The sequence below is a fragment of the Varanus komodoensis genome, unplaced genomic scaffold, assembly GCF_004798865.1.
Source record: "Varanus komodoensis strain SLA01 unplaced genomic scaffold, ASM479886v1 scaffold45, whole genome shotgun sequence".
Classification (NCBI taxonomy): domain Eukaryota; kingdom Metazoa; phylum Chordata; class Lepidosauria; order Squamata; family Varanidae; genus Varanus; species Varanus komodoensis.
Window position 1 is genome coordinate 3,691,966 of NW_025336011.1, and position 19,761 is coordinate 3,711,726.

The 19,761-nt window shown below is 47.1% G+C and overlaps 1 protein-coding gene across 5 annotated transcripts in view; it reads right to left on the bottom strand.

Moving 5' to 3' along the window:
* The window catches only part of LOC123030648 (speckle type BTB/POZ protein), a 122,122-nt gene that overhangs the window by 35,740 nt on the left and 66,621 nt on the right, over positions 1–19,761 (bottom strand). Inside the window, exons 11-12 of one of the 5 annotated variants that reach the window (XR_006416132.1) lie at positions 16,452–18,705; positions 13,169–15,392 (exon numbers count right to left, since the gene is read on the bottom strand). The exons of 3 other annotated variants lie outside the window; for them this stretch is intronic. The gene's annotated coding sequence lies outside the window, so the exon portion shown is untranslated. Of the gene's footprint in view, positions 1–13,168; positions 18,706–19,761 lie in introns of those variants that run through there. One more of the 5 variants, XR_006416131.1, reaches the window with a different exon arrangement.

The following is a 19,761-nucleotide window of genomic DNA, read 5'->3' on the forward strand; positions in this document are numbered from 1 at the left end:
ATGAGAGAAAGAGAGAGAAGTACCAGGAAAAAGAAAGCAATCTGCAAACAGAAAAAGGAGACAACATTTAACCAACTGAACTCATTGCTATACACTGTTGCAATGGCTTCCTTCGCATCGATAGTTCTGTAGCATTACCCCACAGAAGCAAGAAATGCAACCTCCATCATTTCAGATTGCCAGAAGCTGCTGGTGCCCAGCACTGAGGGACAGCGCTTGCCTTTATGTGAAAAGCCCTGGCAGGGCACTTGCCAGCCAACAAAACATTGACACAGACCATTTGTTGGTAAGATTCAGAAAGACAGCTCTTACAGAAAATAAAAAATCTGTTATGGAAGATAAAACATGTGGTTTAGCATTTGTCTGGCTATTACGATCATGTTTCTTCCTTCTTAGAGAAGGCAAGCAGCATGGAAACCCAGATTTGTGTCAGAGGCAGGAGGAGGATCTTAAAATATTTTTTTGGATTTCAGCTCTCAAGTTTTCTTGACCATTCGCCATGCTGGCATGGGGTTCTGGGAGATGAAGTCGGACACATCTGAAGATTGATCTTCTGTCCATTCCTGGTTTGGAGACTAAGTCCCTAAAGGGACGAAGTTGGGCATTAACAAAAGCCACAAATAGCACCTTTTAAGAATGCTGTCTCTCCCAGTTTGCATGAAGCACTGGAAGAAGATAGCAATGAAGTGAGAGAATTCATGGTTTGCACATCCAGGATAAAGGTCCAGAGGCTCCAAAATCCAGAGATGGGATGGGTCCCAACTGTGTCTCAAGCCAGTTGCTCTGCCCAGTGCTTGCTCCCAGCAATTTTGTGGGAAGCACAGCTGTGCCTGCAAGGTTGTTATGAGGGAGTACCTTCCCAGGCATGTACCAGGTAGCATTCTGGTGATGAAGAGTGCAGTATAAAGTTACATGCAACAAACTGCATTGCAAACACCGGGAGACATATTAGGAGGTGGGTGCTGATGGCTCATTAGAAAAGTAGACCTGTTTCCCAAGGCGGGGGTGGGGTGGTAGAAGGAGAGAATTTAGTCTCCAAAAATGGAAAATGTCAGGACTTGATTGCCTCTCTGTCACACTGATCACACCATAAGCAGGGGGAGAATTTACTTCCAGCTACAGAATATGATGCTTGCCAGGTTGCTAATAAATAGAGTCCCTCATCTCACTGGGAAAGGGGAAAGGAAAAAACACACCAAAAAAAAAAACCCTCCTCTAATTTAAATTTAATGAGCCTCAAAAGCTTGAGCCTCCAATAACCTTTGCTCCGGCACATCCAGAAAACCAGCCACTTAGAACAAACACCCAAGTCAAATCTACCATGCTTAGCTGTTAACAGCAAAAGGGAGACGGCACAGCTGCCCACGCCGCAACCATCTGCCTGGCTGAACCCCACATAAAGGACAAGAAGGAACAGAAATCAGAAGCAACTGAAAGACCAAAGAGAAAGATGTTTGCGTACAATCACTTTTGTGTGTGTGCAGAAAAATAAAAATAATTATGCTGAATTTAATTTTTTCGGGGGTCACTCCTGTGATACTGCATCTTTTTTCCTATATTCAAAGCAGAGCTGCATGTCAGGGTGGCAGGTCTTCCACCTGCAAAGTTGTGGTATCTGGTGTGGAAACCAGCTTCGTGAAGGGCCTGGCTTTCACTGAAGAAAGGAAACATGCTTCTAGTCCTCAGAGCAGCTTACATAAGGCCCAAAAGGAGCAGACCGAATCCAATCACAATAATATTTAAAAAGTCAAGCACCAGAACAAGGTAACACAGGAGGTCCAGGAACTGGGAGCCATTCTTCAAGGCTTGGTACCTTGGAGTAGAAATATGTTATAAAATGTGCAGAATTGATACGAAGCACGATGAAGGAGGACTGAAGAGGAACGGAGGAGAAGCACCTTAAACCAGAAGAGACGTTTGTATACCTGATACAATACGGTCTGACATCTGAAGGGCCACAAACTTGGCTCACTTGGGTTGGTCATGGGTTTCCAGGGTCACAGGCAGATGGTTTTCGTACCAGCCATTCCTGGTCCTTCTTGCTAGAGGTACCATGGATTGAACCAGGACATTCTACCTTGCATAGCACGTGCTCTGCTGTTGAAATACGTAATAAAAGATTGGGTGATACAGAATATCAATAATGTTAGTAAGCAATAACACCTAGTGTGGGCTGTTGGTTCCAACATCAGAGGAGCAATGTATCCACACCCGGCTGCAGTCTGAACTTTCAGTGAGCTCTCTATGGTGCTGAAGCTATTTGGGGGTGGGGCTCAACACTATGGGTGGGTTCTTTAAAGTTCTGACTAAAATCTGGAGTGGATACACCACCCCAAATATATACATATAACCCAAATTTTCATAGAGATGCATTGTTGGAGTTTTCCGACTGAAAAATAACTTATTTAACAAGCAAAAGGTTCCAACTTTCTGGGAGATGGTAAACACACTTTTTAATATTGCTTTTCCCCAACCTGCTAGGAGCATCCCTAAAAGCAGATGGGATAGGAGCATGGCAGCAGAAACTTCTGCAGTGACAGCCAGTGCTAGGAGCTCTTTGGACTAGCCAGCACCAGCAGATAAAAGTCTTTCTGAAGCATCAACGAAAGAGATTTTCCTTCTGCACTCCCCAGCAATTAATGCTGGTGAGCACTACATCAGCTAAGGCTGCAATCCTATATCCGCTTCCCTGGAAATAAGCCCCAGTGAACTCGGTGAGACTTTCCAGGCACGCACACAATTGTAAAGCCGGGGTGGGAAAGGAGCGCTCCCCTAGGCATCGCCCGTCTCTCACCATCAGCAGCCGCACCGCAGCCAGCATGGCCAGTGGTCAGGGACGCTGTGAGTGGTCGCGCGGCAGCATCTGGAGGGCTGCAGGTTGCCCACCGCAGCTGTGCGGCTTTGGCTCAAGCGCAGGCCCCTTGTGGCGCTCCAGATGGTCTGGCCTACAGCCGCCATGAACGCTCACCACTGGCTATGCTGACTAGGGCAGATGGGAGTTGCCTTCCTCCCACTGCTTCGGCCCACAGGTAGGCCACCCCTGCTAGCTGACGGAACCGTAGGCGCCCAGGCGATGCGTGTAGGTTCTAATAATCAGCATACTAATTTTGGGCCACAAACGACAGACTGTCACAGATTATCAGGATGTTTCAAGATGAGGTTTCTTTACTTGTGCTATTTACTGTCACCCTAACTCATTAATGGGACTTAACGGAGGAAGGAGGGACAGTGTCCAGAGGAGATCTTCTCTTTGCAATCATGGCTGGATGCTGTCCTTTGATCAGCATGGCTAGAATCCTCTGGCTAGAAGCCCCCTTAGTCGTCAGGAGTAAACCTGCCCCCACTATGCTGACTCAGGTCAATGGGAGTTATAGACCAAAACATCTCGAAGGTCACAAGATATCCACCCCTGATTAAGAGGCCAAACAGTGGAATGCCTTGATCTAAGGCAGCAAAAACAAAAACAAAAAACCCTGTTATTTGCTGAGCTACTTGCTGAATAGGGATGCTGCTGCCAAAGTGAGATGTCACATTGCAAGGAAGAAAAATAAACAGATACCCGCCCCCACATCTGGGACTGTCTCCTTCTCTGCAGAGGCCAAGAAAGAGCAGGATGCTGGTGGGTGTGCCTCAGAATTGGCAAGACCCAGATCACCTTGCTAGCCACCTCCTCTCGGCTCCTTCTTTCCTATTCCAGCTTGTGCAAACTCATCCCAGCGATTACTTCTGCATGGTGGCGATGATGCTACAAATCCCCGCGTTGTCTCTGGCAGAACACTTTCGTTCACTCATGCCTGCGGGCGCAGTGGTGTGTCACGCAGGGAGAATGCCCCTGGAATGCCGGTGGACGTCCCGAGAGCTGCTGCTTCTACCCAAGTTGACTTAGCTGCTGGAGCTGCCTTTCCCTGTTGCTACAAGGCATTGCCATGCTCCTAAAACAGGGGCAGCTTCACGGCTTGGTCAGGCACCTGGCAGGGCCCATCCGCCAGTAGGTGCCTGCTGACAAGAGCTCCTGGGCTGCACCTGCTCATTGCCTTTGCAGCCTGCTTGTTCACCCCGCTCTGACCAGAGAAGGATCGAAGTGAGGAGGAGCAGCAGCAGCAGCAGCAGCAGCAGACGGCCTGGCCTGCTTGTTCCCTGTCTGCCAAGCAAGTGAGGGGCTGCGGCAATGAGGGAGAGGATGGGGAGCAACAGGACCTGGAGGCAATGCAGTGAGAAGGTTGACTCACTCACTCGGGAGAGGGGAGGGGAGGAGGCCCGCAAAGAATACACTGCCCAAGGGGCCTCCAGGACCTGGAACTGGCCCTGCCTCAAAAGACACTTGCTGCTCATCACCGACTGATCTTCCTGCCCTCTCAAGAATCCATGGCTCTTTGTGCAAGAGGTGGATATTGATTCTGGGGCCCCTCTAGCAGTAAGCCAGCATGGTGGTTAAAAGTGGATTCCAAGTCTGGAGCCTGCTTTCTTTCGTTCCAAGGTTATAATCAATGCTACATTTCCCTGCTGGTTTTGCTCCATATCCCTAGTTTCCCCCCACCTAACTCCACACACGCCCAGAGGTAAATACAGTGAAACAGATCAATTAAGCTTCCACCTGAAAACACAATATTAAATGAACCAGGGGCTCCAAGCACATTGGTTTTGCCTCTTCTATTCTACTGAGTAACCTCCACAGCCAACCTCTCATACTGGAGCTGGAATTAGGGAAGCGGATTTCCAGAAGCATTTCCGAGCAAGCAAATCTCCACAGGGACAAATTCAAATTCTGTTACTTTCTGAGAAAATAATGAATTCACTGGGGATAAGTTTGCCCATGACTACTCCAAAATGGAGTCTTAAATCACTATAAAACAAGTTCACCTCAATGGACTCCATTCTTCTCATGCTGGGGAAGGAGACAATACATGTGCATTCTCGTTGCAGTGATCAGAGGAAGAAAAATCACAGCTAATTTGTGTCCAGGCGCAGGCCTGGAATATGTAAAGTGACACTGAAGAGTCTCTTGGGACATGTACAGAGTATATTTCTATCAATCCTGATTAACATCAGCTCATCCCTGGGCAGATCTTGGGAGGAGGAGGCTGCAGCCGTGGCAAAAACAACTTCCTGGTCAGAGGTTGTGACTGCAGGAGAGCTTTGAGCACCAGCACCTCAGCGGCACTGGACTCACCAAAATATTATGAAGAGGAGGGGTGGGGACAGGGGGAGCACGTGTGCGTGCTTGGTCTGTGTTGAAGTTTGTGGAGGAGAGGAAGCGATCAGGGAGAGACTGCAGAGCGAGCTCAAGGCGCTCGGAAGGGAAGTCAGTGGTGAGCAGTTGTAGTCGCATCAACTGCACTGCAGCCCTGGGCCAAAAGAACATGGGGGTATTCCCAGAGGGGTGCTCTGCCGCGAACACAGTGTCCTGAAGCTGAGGCTGCGAAGCACTTAGTGGGCGGGCTGGGTCTCTTTTTCCCCACATGATAGATTTCTCTCACATCACCCATCTGCTCTGCTACCAGTCTCTCCCTCTCCTGGGACCAAAGAGGAGGGAGGAGGGAAGCCAAGCAAAACAGAGGCCTGTACACGAAGTCTCACCTCCCTGCCACCATATGCCCAGGAGTTTTAGCAGCATTAAACACAAACAGGCTTCATCTGTTTATTTAACACAGTCGTCCCCATCCTTGTGTCTGCCAGATGTGTCAGGCTACCAACCCCGTCAGCTCCTTGCCTGGGGATAATGGGCATTGCAGTCCAGCACATGGTGGTGGGGGGTACTTGATGCGTCTGAAGCTACACAATACTGACTGGTTGATGTTTATTTATTTGTTTATTTAGAAAATTTCTATGCCGCCCCATTCGCCGAAGCCTTGGGGCGGCTCACAAACATAAATAACTTCAATTAAAATAATTTACATTAACAGTATAAAGTAAGTCGCCCATGTTGGGATGGTGCCAGGCTGGGAAGGTTGTTTTAAGGTTTGCCGATTATTTGGGTTTGCCGAAGGTTTCGAGATACCTTCTTATCTTGCACATTTTACATCCCAGATAGTAGGGATTAGGACACCCAAGGATCTCACAGTGTAGAAGAATCAGGAAACAAACTTTCTGACCTTAGCTGCCTTAGCTAACCTAATGCCTTAAATCTGAATCAAAAGGAGGAAGAAAATGCCCTGTTTCCCTTTTACAGAAAGTGAACACACTTTTGTGAGGGCAAAATCCATCCTGGCTGCCCGAGGCTTTGGAACTGGGGAGAGTTTGGTCATCCTATGCAAGGTGGGAGAAGCGCAGGCACGAAGTCGCCTCCATTTGCCACTCTGTAAGACACTTAAGGCAGCCCAGTGCAGTTGTGCAAATGGGGCACCTTGGAGCAGGAAGGAAGGAAGTTGAAGCTCCACCTAGAGAGCTTGCATCATTGTGCGATCACCCCGCCCCCCGGAACATCCACAAAGCCGTATCGCCAAGGACACTCTTCCACGCTAGCTGGAAGCTGCTCAGAGTTGCAGCTGTGACATTGCAGAACATTTCCTAGCTGGGATCCTGAATGGTCCCGCAGCCCTTTAGCTGCTGTCTAGCCCCATAGAATTGGGTTGCCCATCACCAAAGTTAATTTTCAAGCAGTTGCAAACATCGGTCATGAATTGAATATGTTTTAACAAAGAATGACTCGAGATGCTTTAGCGATGCAACCTGCAACCACCCCCATTCTCCAAATCAAGAGCAAAGCTGCACCCACACAGACAACTCAGCAGAAGGTGAATTTCTCATCTGGTTGGCACGCCAACATCTGTTCTTGCTTCGTCTCGCTTTCAGCTCAAAAGGCCGGCTTTATCTGGGGTCTTGCACAGGTCATGCTGCCACTTCTTAGAACAGCAGCCTTCAACCTTTTCGTATCAGCAAGAGTACCAGAGAATTTACAAAAGTGCTGTGGGCACCACAGCAAAATGCTTCGCTTGGAGGATGCAGCTAGTCAAATCATGGTTGCCAGGCGGCCCTGGCTTGTTAAAAGTGAGGTAAAGAGTGGGGAAAAGGGGAAAGAAAAATAGGAAAGCTGGGAGAAGCAGCAAGGCAAAGGGACAGAGCAAGACCAAGGCCAGGGGCTAAGAAGGGAGAGAAACAGGGGAGAATGGGTTAGGTAGAGAGAAAGTGCACGGTCAGAGGATGGGAGGAAGAGGGAAGAATCAAAGCAAAGGAGCAGAGGGATGGGGAAGAGCAAGTCCAGAGCCAGAAGGGTATAGAAGAAACTCTGCCCTAACATTTTTGAGGGTTTTATTTCTCATTCTGCATTAAAAAAAAACACCAACATGTTGCTATTGGGGTGACTTTATACCCCCAGGAGAAAGCATCTGAGGCTGCAGAAATACAAGATCCTAAAAACATTTGTTCTGGCTGAAATTTTTCCTCAGGTTGTTGCAATTGGCATAATAATGGCTTTCAGCAATCTGCAAGTACAGGTAATTTATGTTTTAATTCTTCCTGAGGCTCTGCAGATGGAGCAAATTTACATAATAATAGCAGGCCCATTGACTTTTCCCTACATAACAATGGTCTGGCCTACTAGCTTTAAAAAATCACAGCTCTGCTTTCCCTCAATGGATTCTCATTCTGTTTGCTGGTGATTTAGATTAGAATCAGCTTTAAAAGGAGAGCAAAATGACTGGAACTAAATCTTGCTCTGTGCCTTTACAGTGGTGTGGGAGGGAGAGCTTTGTCTGGGGTCACAAAAACAGCCTGCCTAGCTATTCCTATGGTGGTTTTGGGATTACTTTGTCAATCCATTTTTTTAAAAATATAAACCCCCCATAAAAGGTAGGAAGCTGAAATTTGGGGATATGCTGGACAAGCACCTTGTGACAAGGGTGTAAAAAATTAATCTGCAAGACTGCTCATGTGTAAATGAGAGCTGGTGTGGGGTCATGGTTAGTAGCACAGTATTGGGACTCAAGGGATCTGGGTTCTAGTCTCAGCTCAGCCATGGAACTCACTGTGGGGTGATTTTGGACCAGACTCTCAGCCTAACCTACCTCACAGGGCTGTTGTTGGGAGGATAAGATTGAGGGCAGAAGGAAGAGCATTATGTAAGCCACTTTGAATTCTTTGTAAAGAAAAAAGGCAGGATATAAATCTAGTAAATAAATAAATAAAAGTGCAAAATGGGCACTTGGGGTACTAAAATCACCCTACAACATGGAATGACGGCTACTAAGTTTTGGGGAAAGAGGTGGGAATGAGGAGCTTTGTGGGCACAGCTGGAAGCCCTGTCATTCTTAGAAGGTTCAATGTACCACCAGGAGGTCATGAAAACCAGAAAGCAAACGATTAATAAAAGCAGAGGCAGTCAGACCACTGGTCTATGTAGTGTGGTACTGCCTATACCAGGAATGTGGCATACACAGAGGGAAGAAGAACCTCTTCCAAAAATCAAACCGAGCACTCAGTGATCAAGCCAGAGATTCACAAGAAATACTGTTTAAAAACACCCCTAAAGCCGAGGGTCTCCTCTGCCATGGCTTCTGTGGTCACCAGGCGAGCCCAGAGATGGCAGGCTCCCAGCCCTTCTTGACTTTTTATTCCATTTATTAACATTTTTAAAATTACTATTAAGTGGGGCTCTGGTGTACTGCAAAGCCAAGTGCTCTCTAGCATCGTCTTGATATGGGTCCAAAGGGTGGTGCGTGTTTTGGAGCTCAGGCCCCACCTCTGCTTTAGGTAACTTATTTTTCCACTGAGTATTACCCGTTTACCTTCTCAGAAATGAAATCTTTGTCACTGGTCATGGCAGCTATTTTGTGAAAATGCCCACAGCACTCTCTTCCAGATGTGCCCACCAACCTTAGAGGGCAGGGGACCTGCAACCTACTGCTGTTGCCTTTGCGTGCTTTTTCCCCATCTCACACCCACAGAGGAAGGAGGGAAGAGAGAGACACAATAGAGATGATCTTAGCCCACTGGCAAATTTTTTGGAGTATAAGAAACAATAGCGTCTCCTACTGAGGACTGAAATCATGTCCTGAGGATGAGTTAGCACAGAAAAGCAGGCTTATAAAATACAAAATCAAAGTATAAACTCACTCTGATAAATACTCAACATTTGTATACGCTTTGGCAATGTTCAGTAGTTGCTTATTTGGGGAAGGAGGTTATAATAATGATAAACTTTGTATTGAACTGTTAATTTTTACTGATGCATATGTTCTTTTAAATTACTTACTTGCTTCCTGGAAGTTAACACATGGTCAATCGAAATGCATTCTTTGTGTCTCTTTGATGGCTAAAAAACAACTTTGCAACACTGGAGAGATATACTGTATAATGCACTCGACTGAAAACTTAACAATGTTTTCAACATTTTCGCCACGTGGTATATAGAAGTTTGTGAAATTTTGTTTTAGAAAGTTGCATTTTCGTGCGTGTGTGTGTGTGTGTTATACACACAAATTTCACATATGAAATCTGTGAATTTGAACTTGCTATAGCAACATTTATGTAGTTATATTTGTGTTTCTCACCTTCTCCCTTATTTTCTTCTTATGTTCTGTTTTGTCAAAATGTGCAACGTAGCAGCTCCCCAGTTGTTCAAGTCTTTGCGTGCATTTTCCAGTCACAATCCTTCCTACAACCCTGTTAGGCAGTATTACGGTGATGCAATGGGGTAGGAATTAAGGCTGAAAGAGTGTGCACCTCACCTAAGGTTGTCTTACGGTTTCAGAGGTGAGATTCAAACCAGGGGTTTCCTCAGCAGCAGCAGTTGCCTGCTGGAAAGAAGTGCTCTACAGGAAACAAAGATGGGGATGGGTACAATACTATGCTTAAACATACTGCTGCCTCGGTTGTGCTGATACTTCCGGGCAGTGCCAGTTCCTGGCTTTTGAGGGCCTGTGGTGAAGACGGCTCATGTGGGCCCTCACCCTTGATGCATCCCCCTTCACACCAGCTGCTCCCTCTCCTCTCCTGCTTGCTCTGCATTGTTCCGTCTTCCTTGCTTGCTTGAGCAGCAGGTAGAGCACCCAGGTGTGAACCCGCAGTGGCATCCACACAGCATCACCATCACCTGGGCCAGAATAAGAAGCGAAAGGGAAATGAACCATCGATTTCAGGGGGTTTGTGTCTGTGTCCCCACCAAGTCTGCATCCGTGCTCACCCTTGATGCTGGCCACAGCCCAGCGGGTAGGTTCATACCTGGGGGTCAGTTCACCCCTGTAAATCCTTGCCTCCAGGCCAGCAGGGATCTGAGGGCTTTTCCAAAGGGATTCTCCGAAATGCACCGGAGGAGGCATGGCTAGCAAGACTCAGGGCCAAACGTTCAGCAAAGTGCATTTGAATCCTCCTCTCCTCTCCTATCTTTCTTTCCGTGTGGATGTGGCTTGTTCATTAAATCATTTTAGCAGCTTCGGGGATCCATTCCTTGGCATCCCCTTGTTGGCTGAAAGCTCTTTGCTTATCCCTTCTGCAGTCAGGCCTTCTGCTCCCAGCCTCCATTACAGTAAACACGGTGTCTTAATTAAAGGACTCGGCTGGCTTGCTCCACTTAGGCAGATGGAGTCTTAATTTAATTAGTATACTTTAATTACCTATGATAATAAGATCTCCACCTGTGTCCAGTTTTCCCTCCTTCCCCTCCGTACCTTCCTTAAAATTGGCTGTCTGTGAAAGTGCAGGCTTCTGTGGCCAAGAAGTTACAAAACTTGTAGTTAATTTTTTAAAGGTCTGCTGAGGGTAAGATACTTGGAGAATCCACTCTTAATTGTTTCTTTATTGTTTAAAAATCCACTAATGTTCATGACACATCAGTATTTTATTACTATATTTATTTCTCACCATTTTTCCTCTTGTAGGAAACACAGGGTAACTTAAATGGTTCTGCTCCTCCTCTGCCTTTTATCATCGGAACAAGCCTGTGTGAGGCAGGTTAAACTGAGAATCAGGTCTTCTCTATATCCTGATTTTAATTATTTCTTTTGAGATATTGTGCATATATCTGAACTGGGATGTTGCCATCCTGCAAACAACTATATTAGGGTTCAAAAAATGGTTTAGTGTTTTGGAATTCAGGCCCTACCTCTCCCTCATACTTGGGCAATTTTCTTTTAGGTTCACCAGTTTGTCTACGGAGAAGCTACAGTTTTATGAAAGGCCATGCCTGCCAGGGCAGCCATTTTATGAATCAGCAAGCCACACACACCCCATTTTGTGAGAGTGCCCGTAACTCTCCCAAATATGCCCACAGACCCAAGAAGATTGGAGATCCCTGGGGGATTACGCTCAATATCATTAACCACTGATCACAATTTAGGTAAGCAGGAATAAGGAAGGGGTACTTTGGATGGCAAGAAAGGTGGTTGGAGCAAAGTCTGGCAAGGTTTCTGCTGCATTTGTGATGAGCTCCACTCCTAAAAACCAGGATGTGAGCAAGTCATGTGCCTGCTGTCCTGTTAGTTTGGGAACAAGCAGCACAGAGAAGGGCAACCAAAAGATCAGGGGGCTGGTGCAGCTTCCTTATGAGTAGCAGCTACAACTGGGTCTGTTCAGCATTAAAAAAAAAAAGCGACCAAGGGGAGTCAGAGTTGTTTAAAATAATGCATGAATCCAGGGTCCTCCCATGAAGCTGATTGGTGGGAGGTTTCAGACAGATAAAAGTAAGTAGTCCTTCACACAACATATAATTAAATGCTGGAATTTGCTGCTGTGGGAACTGCTGATAGCCACCAATTTGGATGTCTTTAAAAGCAGACTGGATGATTCATGAGGGAGGCAGCTATCAGTGGCTACTAGCCTTGCTGGCTATGAGCTACCTCCTCTAGGAGATTGGGCAGGTGGAGGTCTCGCATCCATCCTGCTTGAGCAATCCTATGGGCAGCCTGGACTAGATGGATCCAGCATGGCTGTTCTTATGTCCTTAGTGTCTTTCTTTAGCTCAACCTGCCCCAAGCTGATGTTTCCAGATGTTATGGACTGGTCCTTGACCACTGACCCTGCTCACTGGGACCGATGGAAGTTGGTCCCCATTTGGAAGCACCAACTTGGGGAAGGCAGTTTTAGCTCTTGTTGCCATGTAACATTTCTCCCTCCACCCCACGGGGTTTATATGATGCAGACCCACCCCTGTCCTGCACATATTGCAACCTCACCCTTAAACCCTCGAGTAACACAGATGATTCACAGCACCAAGCGTCTGTGGGCCCACACATTCAAAGGCAAGGCATGGTATGCAAGTTATGGAGGAGGAAAGAGGGACATGACTTGGAAGTTAAGTGCTCCTAGCAAAGCTTGCTTGAGAGCTTTTGTATCACTCAGAATGCACAGATACAGCAGAAATGCCATCTGGCCATGGCTTCGTAAGGGTGACGAACACCTTCCTAACAGAAGGCCAAATTCCGTTGAACCGAAATCTGGGGGCCAGATTCTAGTTATGAGCAAAGTGGAAGAGAAACCCTACTTGAATTTAAAGCTCTTACTGTCCATAACTAGGTCTTCAAGGAGGCAGCTCAGCACTTCAGAATGGAGAAAAGCAACCAGTGAATGTTCAGTTCTGGGGTGGGGGTGGGGGTGGAGGTGGGGGGGTGAAGCCATCTGGGGAACCAGGCAGGCCAGGTTTGGTCCCCAAGCCTGAGGTTCTGCAGCATCAAATACTGGCCCAAAGAATTCTGTGGTGCCAGAGGACCATGGAGAAGTGTGTTCATTTCAGTCCCTTTCAGAATTGCAGGTGGCTTTTGAACTGCAGCATGCGTGCATGCGCGCGCGCGCGCGCGCACACGTGTGTGTGTGTGTGTGTAGCCCCCACCTGAGACTGCAGAGAGAAGGAAAATACTGTCTCCGTACTAGAGAAATGCAGCCAGCCCAGGGGGCAACTAGCTGTTACAAGGAAAACGTGGAGTTTCAAGTCATGCTTTCCTCTTAACATTCATGTTGAGGCCGGAGGACAATTTGCAAGGCAGAACTGGAGAGACTGAATAGGGGCTCTAAAGTTTCATTTTACCTGCAAATCACTCCCTTCCCCCTCCGTCCTATGTCTCTGAAACTGTAATGAAACCCTGCTGGGAGAACAGGGGAGAATCAATAGGCAAAATTTATCTTAGAATCCTTATATACTGCTTCCCATTTTAAAAAATTCCAAAGCTGTTACAGCCAACTACCAAGCACATAATTATGAAAGCACAAAAGCATTTGGAGTAGTTAGAGATTCAGAAAAGCCAGGGTAAACAATTTTAATAATCCCCAAAGTCACATGACCACCAGTGCCCAAACTCTCTTGGGAGAGGTCATTCCAGAGCACTGGGGGCCACCACAGAGAAGGTCTGTAGTCATGTGCTGCCAGATGGGGCTCTGTAGTGGCCTAGCTGGTTTGTACAGGGAGGATGAACTTTCAGGCAAACTGGTTCTAAGTTAAGGCTGCATATGTCACTCACACCTTGAATCGGACTCAGTGGATATCTGGCAGCCAGTGCAACTCTTCCAGTGTGTTTTGTTCATCTAGCAAAGTACTCCTTAGTATTCTGCACTAGCTGCATCTTCTGGACCAGCCCCAGCACTCCACATACAGGATTATAAGAGTCCAGTGTCAAGATTACCAGTGTGTGGATCATAGTGGTTAAGAATTAGGTCCAAAACTGGCATTGCTGATATACTAACAGCAACCTGATCCTCTGAATGCCAATCCTAATGTCACTGAAACAGCGCCATGCAAGGACAAGAGGAATCGGCCAGTCTGGACAGAATCCAAGGTTTGCAGACGTAAAGGGGAGAGAAAACATCCTAAAGGAACCCACAGGGAGAGGACGAGATCCAAAATAACCCAATCAGCATGCCCATTGTGCAAAGAAGGGAGCATCTGAAAAGGGCATGGCTGACTGGTAGCCTGTACTGCCAATATTTCATTGGAGGAGTCATGTGTTTGATGCTGTACGGTTCATTTCCCACACTGTGTATTAGGCAGGAGCCTCATTTCCAGGTCACTTGGAACATGCATGAAATGCCTTCCCTTCATTACTGAAAGAAACGTAGACCTGAAGTTTCTGGGGAAAAGAGACAAGCTGCAGAGCTCCTTCCCCATCTGGTGCCTTCCAGATGTGCTGGGCTGCACCTTCCAACTGGGCCATTGGCTAGGCTGTCGGGAACCATGGGTGGTGCAGTCCAACTCATCTGGAGGGCACCAGGTTAAAGGAAATGGTGCTACAGGAAGGGGAGGGGCTCACTTAACTGCTTGGTTTGATTTTGGGTTTTGCGCTAAATTAAGCCCTCCTATCTCCTCTGTTCTGGAAACACATCTTTTCCAGCTGTACACAAAACCACAGAACATGCAACAGGGCAAAGCTGATTAAAGGATCATATCAATCTGGGTTTGTGCAAACGTGACCCTGAAAGTGTCGACAAAAGGAGACACTTGGTGGCAGCTGCAGCAGCCTCTTGGGGGAAGCAGATCTATCTGTCAGCAGCAAAGACCACCAAGTTGTTCTCCAGAAGTCACTCGGCAGCCCAACAGATGGCCAGGGTTTTGCGCCGCCGCCAGGGAACTGCAATTCGTACACAACACTGAGCTGCATACAAATGAATGGCTGGTCTTCGAAAAGAGCAGCGCCGTTCCCAGCCATTCAACACACAGAACTCTGGCTGGTCCCGTTTCCTCTCTGCTCCTGACTCACAGGGCACAGATCAACTCCAGTGGGGTGGAGGCGCTCTTCCAGGGCAGAGGAGCTGGCTCAGGGGCCGTGGAGGGGTGGCATCCAAGGGCATCCCGCAGGAGCCCGGACCACATCCCAGGCAGAGCGCACAAGGCGTGCTGTCATGCCTTGGAGCCTGCGCGCCTGCTGAAGGCTGGTTTCTGAAACAGGAGTCAGTCCAGTTGACTTACGCAGGTGAACACAGCCACCTAACACTGTGGAAAGGCTGGGAGCATCAGTCTACAAAAATGCCACTGACACCACCAGTTTGTTCAGCTTGTGCGTTGAATAAGAGCAAGAGACACTGCTACAGATGGCTCAGGTGAATGACCCCGGACTCATGGAGTGGGGCCTGTGCAGATCAGGGGGAACCGGTGTCCCTTCGCAGGTTCCGGGACTACGCCCCTTCATCCATGACCATGAGCCATGCTGGCTGGGACTCATGGGAACTGTAGACCGACAACAGCTGGAGGGCCACAGGTTGCCAGGCAAAGCACCGGCTGGAGCTCTTGCGGCTGGTGCTTCGGCCAGGCTTTGCTCAACCCGCACGTTGCTGTCACTTGGGGAAAAAGCCAGACGAGCGACACGCACTCAGGCGGTGCTTGCAGGCACTCCTTAGCACACAGCTGACTTCACTTGTCCTTTGCTTTACCCCCTGATTGGTTGGAACTGTGGAAAGGAAGCATTTCTTGGACGAGTGAAAAAGCCTATGATGAAACCTAAGAGGAGATGAGAGAGCAGGAAGGAAGCCGAGCCCTAGAAGAAAGAAGATGCATTATTTTTAAAAAGTGATAGAACTGGAGAATTGATCAAGACCCCTAATTCAATGATACTAGGATATGGCATGAGTAAGGAAACTGATTGCAGTCTAGTTTTAGCTGCATGCCTTAATTCCTAGGCTTGTTGTCTTACTGCTCATAAGGTATCCATTCAGATTGGGAAACTTCCCATTTAACATGTATTTCAATAACATCTTTGGGGACAAAAGTAACTCAAAACTTTCTGTTCCCTTCTCCTTTAGGGTTACCACTCCACACTGAATAGCCAACCTAAACTAAATCTCTGACTCTGGGAGCTTGGGAGTTTTAAAGCCACTTTGATGGAAAAGCTGGAGGATGCTGGGCAGTGATGTTTACACAGTGGTAGCAGAGGAGTCCCCATGAGGAAAAATCCAAAAAGGTGTGCAGGCACAAGATTTTGCCTGTTTCTTCCACCTACATTCTGGCCCATAACAGGAGCACACTGAATCCAACTTGGTTTCTAATTCATAACTGGAATTCTAAAATTAATGGTTTTTGCATATAGACTAGTCTCCTCTGACATCATTCGTGCACAATGCAGTAATTTCACTTACACAGTGCTGCATAACAAACCACAGGGAGAAACTACTCTTTACTCCCTATGTAAGCCAGATCAGAGTCAGAGGAGACCAGCAAGGTAGGAGCATCTCCAAATAATGCTTTGTAACCAACTGCCTTGCCCCCAGAATAGGGTTCCTTTGCCTTTCACAAATGCCCAGCAATGACAAATTGGGCAGCATAGGCTGCTCCATGGAAATTTAATGCTCCGAGTCTGCATGGGAGGGGAGGAGCATCTGTTGGATCTTTCCCACATTGCAATTTGAACAATGCTGCACAAAGACGGAAATTCTAGTTCTGCCGGCTTAGGAGAATTCTCCTGCCTACCTCCCCTCCTATCCACACACCACCACCAGTCTTTTGGCCAGGATAATTTTGTAAAGTGCACATGGAGTAAGGCATGGTAGCACCAGAGTCCTGCCCTAGCATCTTGCCCTTCTGCTGAGCTGCCTCCTACCTGCGATGGGATTTGGAGTTCCCTGTTCCATGGGTTGAATGTAGGCAGTCCAGATAGATGGTAGGATGGCAACCAATTAAAAATAAAATAGAATCAGTTGTTTTATTGCCACGAATGTGGACAGCTTTAAAAGGAAAGCAGACACATACATGGAAAATAAATATTTGTGGCTACGAGTCATGATAGCTATACGCAATCTTCCAGATCAGGGGCAGCATCACCTCTAGAGTCTAGTTGTGGGGTAGCAACAATGGGGGAGCTTATTGCCCTCATCTCCTGCTTATGATGGGCTTCCTAGAGGTACCCTATTGACCACTGGTGGAAACAGAAGACTGGGCTAAATGCGGACGGAGCCTTGGTCTGATCCGGCCCTTCCTGGAGGTGGTGCACATTGATGCCGGGGCTTTCAGCATGCAGAGCATGTGGTCTGCTACCTTTCCCTTTAACTATCAAGAGTGCTCCTCAGTTAGCTGCATGCCTGAACTTGCTTGACAGTTTAATCCTGAAAATTTAATCCTGGAAATTCTTACAAGTGCAAGAACATGGGAATAAATAACATGGAGGGTGCTTCTGGGCATGTGCAGAGTCTATTTATTTGCCTCACCTCAGAATAGCCAAAGTTGCCAGTGTATCAAAAGAAGCCTTCTAAGGAAGACTTCCAGCCACTTTTGAGCCCAGCGTGTTTCATCTGAGAAATTGTCCACCTTGAAAAAGAAAGGCCGATGGGCCCAAAGTGCGATCTGCAACAGCTGGGCATTGTTGCTGCTTCAACTGCCTCTTCTCATCTGTAGCACCCTTGTCTGTATCAGTAATAGCACAGTGTACCTCCATCTGTCCATCGGCACCATAGCACTCGGCTTGGGAAATGTGGCATGCGCACTAAGGGGACCTTATGGCTGTGTTCCTGGAGGATATTTTGTTCTTCACATGTAATTAGTTTGAAGGTATCCATGAGTTTGGAGCCTGCAGTAACATCTCTAGCCACTGGGGGCAGGCTCCCTTAACCTCCCTGTAGCATGGCAGCCCATACAGCTGGGCCAGGGGCAGTCCATAGGCAGAGGGCCAGGGTCATAGGTTGGAGAGCAGCCCTTCCCCTCAGGGAACGGAGCAGACTCCGACTCCCTTCCTCGTAGACACACAGCCTGCTCCTGGGCAGGCACATGCAGCGTGTCCAATTCTGACAGCTCTGAAGGATTCCATGAAGCCTTCACTGTATTCAACTGAAGGCTATTCCAACGCATACGCTGGGCCAGTTTACTAAAGCACTTCAGTGTCACAGTTTCTCAGAGGGTCTCTGGCATCTTGTAAGCAGCAAATTCAGAGGACTTGCACTATACTGGAAGCTGCATGGAGCTGGGTGCAGACATTTGGCAGCCTTGATAGGAAGATGACACAGGCACATCTAGTGCAACTCTCACCCCACAAACCTTAGGAACCTCCTGCCACCTCCCACCCGAGAGACTAGAAAAACTGGAAGCACACTCATACAACATCTGTGTTTTTGCATCTTGCAACTGACTTTGAATCAGGGGTTAAAGATATGTTCAACTCCAGCTTTATAACGAGCTGGCACCCCATATAAGCAAACTGAAACAGACCATTGAGAAAAGTGGAACCAGTCAGCAGAGACTCCCAGCTGCAGTCAATACGGCTCTGGCTGGATCCAGTTAATGAACCGGCCGAATAGTCTTGAGGGATTGGAGAGGAATAAGACATGCAAGATTATAAATTTGGGACAGGTCAACTCACTATTATCTTCCATGGAAAGAAATGCAAAGGGAGAGGGGGTTACTTTCACAGAGGACTGCCAGATGTCTGGAAAACTAATCTGAATTTTAGATTAAGCCTGAATTTGGTCTGCACCTAGAATGTGGCCAGGGTGTGATCAGAGGCCTCAATCCTGTTATAGGTGTCATAGCCCCCCTAACCCCCCCCCCCACTCTACCAGAAAGCTGAATGCAGATTTGAACTACCGCACCACCTCGCCTTTGCTGACACTTTAAACCAGCCTTCCCCAACCTGCTACCCTCTAGGTGAGTCAAGATTGCAAGTACTAACATTCTCAGTGTGCATGAGAGTTGCAGACCAAGACTTTTAGAGGGTACCAGTCTGGGAAAGGCTGCCCTAACCAATGAACCACTTAGCTTTCCATGCACAGCTTCTGAGACCCTTGAAACTTCTGGTCAGTCGAACTGCAGGACTAGACTTGGATGCATTCCAGGCTGGACATCGGCTCCGGATGGGTTGGGATCATCTACAGGAGAGAGGCTCCTCAAATCAAATATATGCACATATCCCCAAACAGAGTTAGAGTTCACCAGCAACTCTAAATTTAAAGCATTTTCTCATTTTTGAACTTGAATGAGTGAATGTGTTTAAGGGGCTTTTAAGAGTTGATCAGGTTTGGTGCAAAAGATATGAAGGGGGAAAAAGACATGCACAGCCCCATCCACATGTGTGTCAATCAAGCACACCCACAGACACAAAAATATACGAACCTAAGGTAATTAGTTTTGCAACACAGTATTTGTCAAAGACACTAAGCACTCTTCTGAAAAACAAAGAGACACAAAAGCAGACAACATTTTCCCAAATGCAGATTCATACAGACATATAAAGGCGGTTTGTTTTTTAAACCACAGAACACAAGCTGAAGAATTTTCAAAGCACAGACGCTCCCTCTGCTTGTTTGGATGTTTTGCTGCAAAAAACGGACAAGCTGTTATCTTTTCATAAGGAGAGAATAAACTGAAGAGAGAGGTGTGGAGGAAAGGAAGGGAAAACAAACTCTCACAATAAGTGAGAGAAATATCTCAGCAGAATCCGCCAATAATAATTTAAAGCCTGAGGGAGAATGCAGTGAAAGATCTCTTTAGCCAATAATGGTGGGTTCACCGTTATACTGATCATTGGAAACACTCCACAGCTTCCAGGGTTTGAAGTTTGCTGTCTACATTTATTGTTTGCCTGAAGGAGACAATGGATTCATGGACATGTGTTTCATTTCACTGGCTCTGAGAAAGCCAGAGTCCTCTTGAGCCAGGAATTCATGTGCACATGTAGAATTTTTATAAAATTATGCATGGTATGGGGTAGGCAGGTAATTTCTTTTTCCTCACCTGTAACACTCAAATTTGGAGTCATCATTAGAAATTGACAGGCAGTAGACTCAGGACAGAAGGATGAGAACTTCACATGATTCATGATCCATTTACGGAATTTATTTACAGAATTCACAAAAAGTGATGCAGTCTACTGTGAATAGTGACAAGGGCTACTATCAAACCATCTGTCAAAAGCAATTACTTGG